Source organism: Rhineura floridana, chromosome 12 (genome assembly GCF_030035675.1).
Source record: "Rhineura floridana isolate rRhiFlo1 chromosome 12, rRhiFlo1.hap2, whole genome shotgun sequence".
Lineage (NCBI taxonomy): Eukaryota > Metazoa > Chordata > Lepidosauria > Squamata > Rhineuridae > Rhineura > Rhineura floridana.
In genome coordinates this window covers 1,495,289-1,502,571 of record NC_084491.1, presented here as the reverse complement: position 1 = coordinate 1,502,571, position 7,283 = coordinate 1,495,289, and positions in this window count along the sequence as shown.

Genomic DNA, 7,283 nt, shown 5'->3' with positions numbered 1-7,283 from the left:
CCTATGGCACAGTCATAGGGCCAATGAGGAGGCAGCTGATCTGTCTTCTTCTCATCAAACACACCCTCGAAATCCCAGTTCTTAGCTGGCAGACTTAGAAGGCCCTCTAGGCCTTCCATGGAAACCTGGGCAGCTGTAACCATTAATGGTGGGGCAGGAGGTTGGCAGTGTAATTGACAATGTTCAGAAGAAAAAATGAGATGTTTTGCCGACCAACAGTTGTGGGGGTCATGCTGCACCAGCCAAGTCATTCCCAAGATGATAGGAAACTGCAGAAACTTTGCAATACAAAATGTAGTGCACTCTTGGTGTCCCAGGAGCTCCAGCACCATTGCCACAGTAACTCGGTCCACAGCTCCTGAGACCAACTTCCGGCCATCAATAGTCTCCACCTTGAACAGGCAAGGGTGAAGTGGGTATGTTGTGTCGCAAAACAGTCCACATCTATAAAATTGCTGGAAGCACCAGAGTCCAACATAGCAGTAGTCCGTACTTTTCCCCCATTGGGCAAAGAAATGGTGGCAGGCAAGGTAAGGGATAGTTGGGGTGTGGAAGTTGGTCAGGAGGGCCCTTCTCGATTGCTGTCAGCTCTTGGAGCTCTAGAAGAGCTGGGATCTGGAGTTTCTTGGAGCTTTCTCTTCCTTGATAGGGTAGGCCTGGGCAAAATGGCCCCATTTCCAACAATACAGTTTAGCCTTTTGGCACCTAGCCCTGTTATCCTCCGTCAGGCGCAGCCATCCCTGCCCCATCTGCATTGGCTCCTCTCTAGATGCTGGCGATCTGGAGGGAAGCCTCAAGCAAGGAACCAGGGGGCAGACGACTGGAGGCTGTGGTCTTCTGTGCCAGGTACTGACTCTCCAGGTGGCTGTCAAGCTGGAGTCAGAGCTGGATCATCTCATCCAAGGTCTCTGGAGCTTGAACCCTGAGCAATGGCCAGCTCATCCAAAACCTCCTCACTGAGTCCCAACTGATACTGAGCCAGCAGGGCAGAGTTATTCCAGGTCAGGTCCTATGAAATCAGCTGGACTGAAGTGGTGTACGCAGCCATGAAACCCTTCCCTTGGCGAAAGCTCTGCATGTAATGAATAGCATTTTCCACATGCTGGGGATCCTGGAACACATCAACCAGGGCTGCCACGAATCCATCATAGGTGTTGAGAACAGGGTCGTTAGCCACCAGCTTGGGGGTTACCCACTTGGCAGCCTCCCCTCCAGCAATCTGATTATGAACGCCACCTTGCATCCATCCAGAAGAAAGTCCACACGATGAACCCTCATGAATAGTTTACACTGGGCTATGAAGATGTCAAATGTGACTTGATCTCCCCTAAATTTGCTTGGCAACCCTGCAGGTTCTAGGAACATGTGCAAGTGCTGGAGCTCAGTGCAGAACATCCATGGCGGCTGAAAGATGCTGCATCTTTGCCCGGAATGCGTTCTACCAACTTCGGTTGGTAGCCCAGCTACGTCCCTATCTGAGTAAGGAGGACCTCTCATCAGTGGTACATGCTATGGTAACCTCGCGTCTGGACTACTGCAATGCGCTTTACGTAGGGCTACCTTTGAAGACGATTCGGAAGCTACAGCTAGTGCAAAATGCGGCGGCCAGACTGCTAACAAGAACTAAGCGGTCTGAGCATATAACACCTGTGCTAGCCCGTTTGCACTGGCTTCCAATATGCTTCCGGGCCAGATTCAAAGTGTTGGTACTTACCTATAAAGCCTTATACGGCGCGGGACCACGATATCTGTCGGAACGCCTCTCCCGATATGAACCGGCCCGTACACTACGGTCTACTACGAAGGCCCTCCTCCGGGTTCCGACTCATAGGGAAGCCCGGAGAGTGGTGACAAGATCTAGGGGCTTCTCAGTGGTGGCCCCCGAACTATGGAATGGTCTCCCCGAGGAGGTGCGCCTGGCGCCGACTCTATCAACTTTTCGGCGCCAGGTTAAAACCTTTCTCTTCTCTGAGGCATTTTAATTCCTGTTAATTCTAAATTATTATATTTTGATTTTAGACTGTACAGTTTTGTGTACAGTTTTGTGTTATTTTTATTGTATTTTTAATGTTCACCGCCGAGAGAGCTGTTGCTAGTCGGGCGGTATATAAGCTTAATTAAATAAATAAATAAATAAATAGCTAGCTCTGCATGAGAGTTGCAAGTTCCACCAATGTTGGTGGTGCAACTGCACCAATGTTTGTGAGTTCAGTTGTGTCACAACACAACACGTCTGGCAGAGGTGGTTGGGGCTGTAATAAACTGTCCTGGCTCCCAACCAGAGAAACAGACTCAGGACTCAAAGGCTGGGTTTTGCACAGAGTTTTAATGCAGAAATCAGCACAGGAACATAACATCAAAGCATATTAGGCATGAATCAGTTCAGGATACAGATCTCCAACGGGTGCAACTAGGCTGTGGAAGCAAAATAAAGTTGTTGCAACAAACCTCTCATCCCGTGACTCTCCAAATGAAAGAGAAGGGGAGAGCACTCTACTTGCATGAACTAAATCTAGTGCTTTCCAGTCTTTGAAGCAAGGCAGGGCTTCTCCTGGGAAAAGGGGATGATTTTTCAAGTTGTCACTGTCTTTTCTCCTGTCTGCATGACCTTGGGGAAACTGTCAGCTCTGACTCTGCAAGAGATTCCCCTTCCTTAGCTCTCTGGAATTGTGCAGCAGATTCATTAAGGCCTGGCTGCAGAACAAATAAGTCTGGGTTAGATGCCAGCAATAAAGACAAGACTATGTTCCTCACTATCTGCCCCAGGTGAAGGGGGGGCTGCTGAGGCCTTCCTTAGCAGCCCCACTAACAGGGACACTGGACACAGGGCTGGCAGGGGTCTCAGGAATCCTTTCATCCATGCTCATACCAGACCCTTCTCCAACATCTGCAGCCCCCCCATTCTCCTAATCCTGCCCAATGTTCTCCATGGGACACATATTTTTCTACTGTTTATGTGATGTGTATTATGTGCACTATGCCTATGTTCCACTTTTTATGTTAGTTTCCTATTTAGGTGTACTGTATTTTGTATTTTTATGTTTTATTATAAGGTGGAGTTGCTTTTTAATTGGAGATTATAAGATGCTTTGTGGAAGGAGTTTCTCAAAAAGTGGGATTTAACATTAATTAAATGAATGAATGAATGAATAACTTTCTAGATGCAGATAGTCCCGCCCTGCCACGCAACAGTCTGTGGCAACCACCCCCCACTGCCCCTGCCCGCAGTGTAACAGAGTGATGTGTGGAAACTTGTTTCCTCATGTATATTGTTGATGGTGGATCAAGGTGATGCCTTTTACCACCAAACCCTGCACATCACTCCGCCTTCCTGGCCTGACCAAGAGGTCATATTGGCCACATCCACACCATACATTGAAAAGACTCTTACACCACTTTAATAGTTATGGCTTCCCCCAAAGAATCCTGGGAACTGTAGTTAAGGGTGCTGACATCACAGAGCTACGATTCCCAGCACCCTTAACAAAGTACAGTTCCCACCGTTCTCTATGACTACTAAAGTGGTTTGAGTGCTTTAAATGTATGGAGTGGGTGTGACCGAGGATCTCTTGAGGTTCAAACTGAGTTATTTTTAGAACAGCTACATTGCTTACACTGTGCAAATACTTTACTCAATAGCACAGTCAGCCTATACCCAGGCAGGCTGTGTGATTTATGCAGATCTTGCTTGTAACTTCAGGGAAATGATTTATACTTTGATGATGATACAGTTATGGAACCTCAGAAGTATCATCTGAGTATTACCCACTAAAGGCTTTTGGTGAAATGAACAGAGGAGTAGACAAGGCTGGGAAGACCTGAGTTCAGTTCCCTGCTCACACGTTATGCTCTTTGGGTAGCTTTGGACCAGCTGCTGCCTCAAGTACCTCACAGGGTGGTTGTGAGAAGAAGATGGGATGGCCCATGTGTGGCACCCTGAGCTCCTTGGAGGATAGGTGTGGGATCCAAATGTGACAAATGAATGCTCTGATGCAGCTGGCTGTGTATGATGTTCAGAAAAAGAAAAGACGAAAAGGCCCTTGAAACAAGAATTGTTGTGGTGGATTAGGACAAGATTCCCTGTAGTCCAGTTCTTTGCCGGTCTGTGGTTCTCCAGATGTTTTGGGACTGGCCATGTTGTTCAAATGCCTGATCACTGTCTTCCAAAGCAGCTACTTTACTCCCAACTTAAGGATGGAAAATGGAATATCAGTGGACAGCAAAAGAGGTTTAAAAATGTTCTTAAAGCGAATCTAAAAAAATGTAACATGAACATTGAGAACTGGGAAGCCTCGGCCCATGAAGGTCCCAAATGGAGGCTGGCTATTATCAAAGGTGCTGTGGACATTGAAGAAGCATGAATACGGGGCGAACAGGACAAATGAGCTAAGCGGAAGGTATGTCAAACAAATCCTTATCGCGACCATCTTCCATCTGGAAATCTATGTCCTCACTGTGGGAGGCTGTGTGGATCCAGAATTGGCCTCCACAGTCACTTATGGACCCACTGTTAAAGACCTTCTCTTCGAAGATAATCTTACTCGGCCATGAGTGATCACCAATGAATGAATGACAACTCCCAGCAGCCCCAACATCCTAAATCAATCAGTGATGGTGACAAGGTAATTATATGCACCCTCCAAACGATGCCCTGGCTGGAGTAAGAGGTGCATTGTCTTACGTCTCCATTGACACAATATTCTCGTTTTACTGCTGGAAAAGCAAATTGGTCTGCACTAGAATTGCCGCTGTAGGGAATGGTGTCTGGGTCACCTGCAAAGCAGGAGGAAGTGGCATTTTTGAGCCCTGAAGAGAGCAATGGTGGTGGTGGGGACCTTGTTGTGTGTTTCATTGCTCAGCTCTTCATAAACCTCCTCACCCAGCAGCAGCGGCTCCCGGCTCCTGGCACTTCTTTCTGCTGAAGCGCTGTCAAGCCAGGTGGGCAATTTGCCTCTCCCTTCAAGCGAGTATTTCATCTGGGATCAAGTTAAGAGGCTCTGCTTTCCTTTTGATATATTGGATCTTTGGATGAACTGCCTGCTCTTTGTGTTTTAACAATCGCTGCACCTGCCCTGTGGGAACTTTTTGTTGAAAAGCAGATGACACATTTTGAAATAAACCAATAAATAACCCAGCATCACCCTAAACATGAACTTCTTTCCCCACTTCTTAGCAGCTGGTGCCTTACCCTGAATTCCAAGGACGACTTTAACCTTCTTTGAAGACAAGTCTGGCCTCAGATATTTTGCTGCCTGAAGTAGAGCCCCCCTCCCCCCAGTTAAGGCCAACACTTTAAAAAGTCTTGCCTCATCACCATTCAGACACCAATCCCCACCCCACCCCAAAATGGTGCTGTTCACACAGGCGGTTGCTTCCCTGTGCTCTGTGGGAAGGAGGAGTCCTACAGTGGTGAAGATGGAAACCTTGGCAGAGCCTCCAAATCCAAGCAAGCTGTAGGTATTTTCCATCTTAAAATGCCAAAGGAGGTTGGCTGAATGAAGCTGCCACTCCTGGTGGTTCAAAGGCCTCGCTTTGTCTCCATCCAATCATCCCCTTTCCCCCAGGCATTTAAGGGCATGTCTGAAATGCTCTTTTCTAGGCCACAGGAGTTCCTTGCACCCAGTAACACCTACGAGAAGGCGCTGCTCTCTCGCTCTCTCCTTACTTTCCTGGCCCTTGAAGAAAGGAAGTCACTCACAACATGCTGACTTCTTAAAAAAAGGAGCCAAAAGAGGCACAGCAAAAGCATAGACAAGCACCCTTCAGGGGCGCAGTTCCCTGCACGAGGGAAGCTGAAGGTTTGTGAGGATTCCACCCGGTGGGCAGAGAGTTAGCATGCAATGCTTTCTACATCTGAAACCTGGGCGAATGACTGACGTTTCAAGTTTTAGTGCAGGGGACAAAATCTATCTTGGGAGAGCTGAATCTTTAATTCTATTGCCTCTGCAAACGATGGCGACCACAACAACTCTCCCCGTATCAGGACACTGTAAATGAAAAAGAAAAGCCTCACAGTTCAAGACTGAAATTTTGCCTGACTTTAAGTTTTTGAAAAACTGTGTTGTGTTTTGAAAAATATCCATTGCAGTGCTAACTTCATGACAGTTGAGAAACCCAGCCCTCCCACAGGCCAGGCAATTCACCCTGGCACACCGTTGCCTAGTTTCACAACTTGAACTTCCCACTGGATAGTACTGTGGGTCTGACTCACCTTGAGCAGGGCTGGATTAAAGGGTGCCCAATGGTGCACTTTCCTCTCCCCGTCAGACATGCATTCTGCTCCCTATTCCTTTCCTCCCCCCACATGACTCATCCTCCCTCTCTCACACACACAGAGTGCCAAGCTGGACTTTTGTACATGGGGGAGCGCTGGGAAGGGACAGAGGGTGCTCAGAGGAATTCAGGGCTTGGACACATTGGAGCATGATTTGGCTGTTCATCCATGTTTTCCCCATTCAAATCAGAATGGAGCTGCCCACATCCGCAAGTATATGAACGTGTGTCAGTGGGGGACAACTTCACTCTTTCTTGTTCATACCAGGAGGCGTTTCCTTTTGTAAAAAATTCCCCGCCCAGAAAGTGCACAAAATCAGTGCAGAAAAAGCAAATTATTTATTTGCTTGTGAATTCTTAAAGAGGTCCCCACTCTTTCCCTCTTATACAGCAGGAGACGTGCCTAAGCCTCTTTGCAAAGATTTCACATTTGCCTTTTGGGGGAAGGGGGGTTCTTTAACATTCATCCACACTTATTGTGTAGTAGGATTTGTGGGAAATAATTTCTAGGCACTACCTGATCTCAGGCGAACCTAGCACAGGAAAGATGCATCCTGGTTGCTAGTGGAAAAGGAGACTATGGAGATTTCAAGGACTATAAAAAAGATGGGATCAGGAAAAGTGCACTAAAGGGAGGGGAAAACCAAAGCTCTTTAGGACCCCAGGGGTTCCTGTAGCCTGGGATCCAAACAACTTGCTTATCAATCTCAGCTCTGACGTCCCTCATTTCACAGAAATTGTTTAGAAGGGTACCTGCACATTTTGCTCCATAATTTTATTTCTAGGAGAGCTAGAGACTTTTTTAAAAAAATGAAAGGTCAGATTCTGGGCTACCTGCGGGGGGTGCCACAGGAGGCCTCTGTGGACGTCATGGTGCCCAGGGGGTGACAGGTTGGTGACCCTTGCTGTATGCTGAGCAAAAGGGCTGTCAGAATGACAGGCACTACTCTTACATCCTTGTCACTCTTAAAGTCCAGTTCCCAAATCGGTCCCTCTCCTTTGTGGCTTTG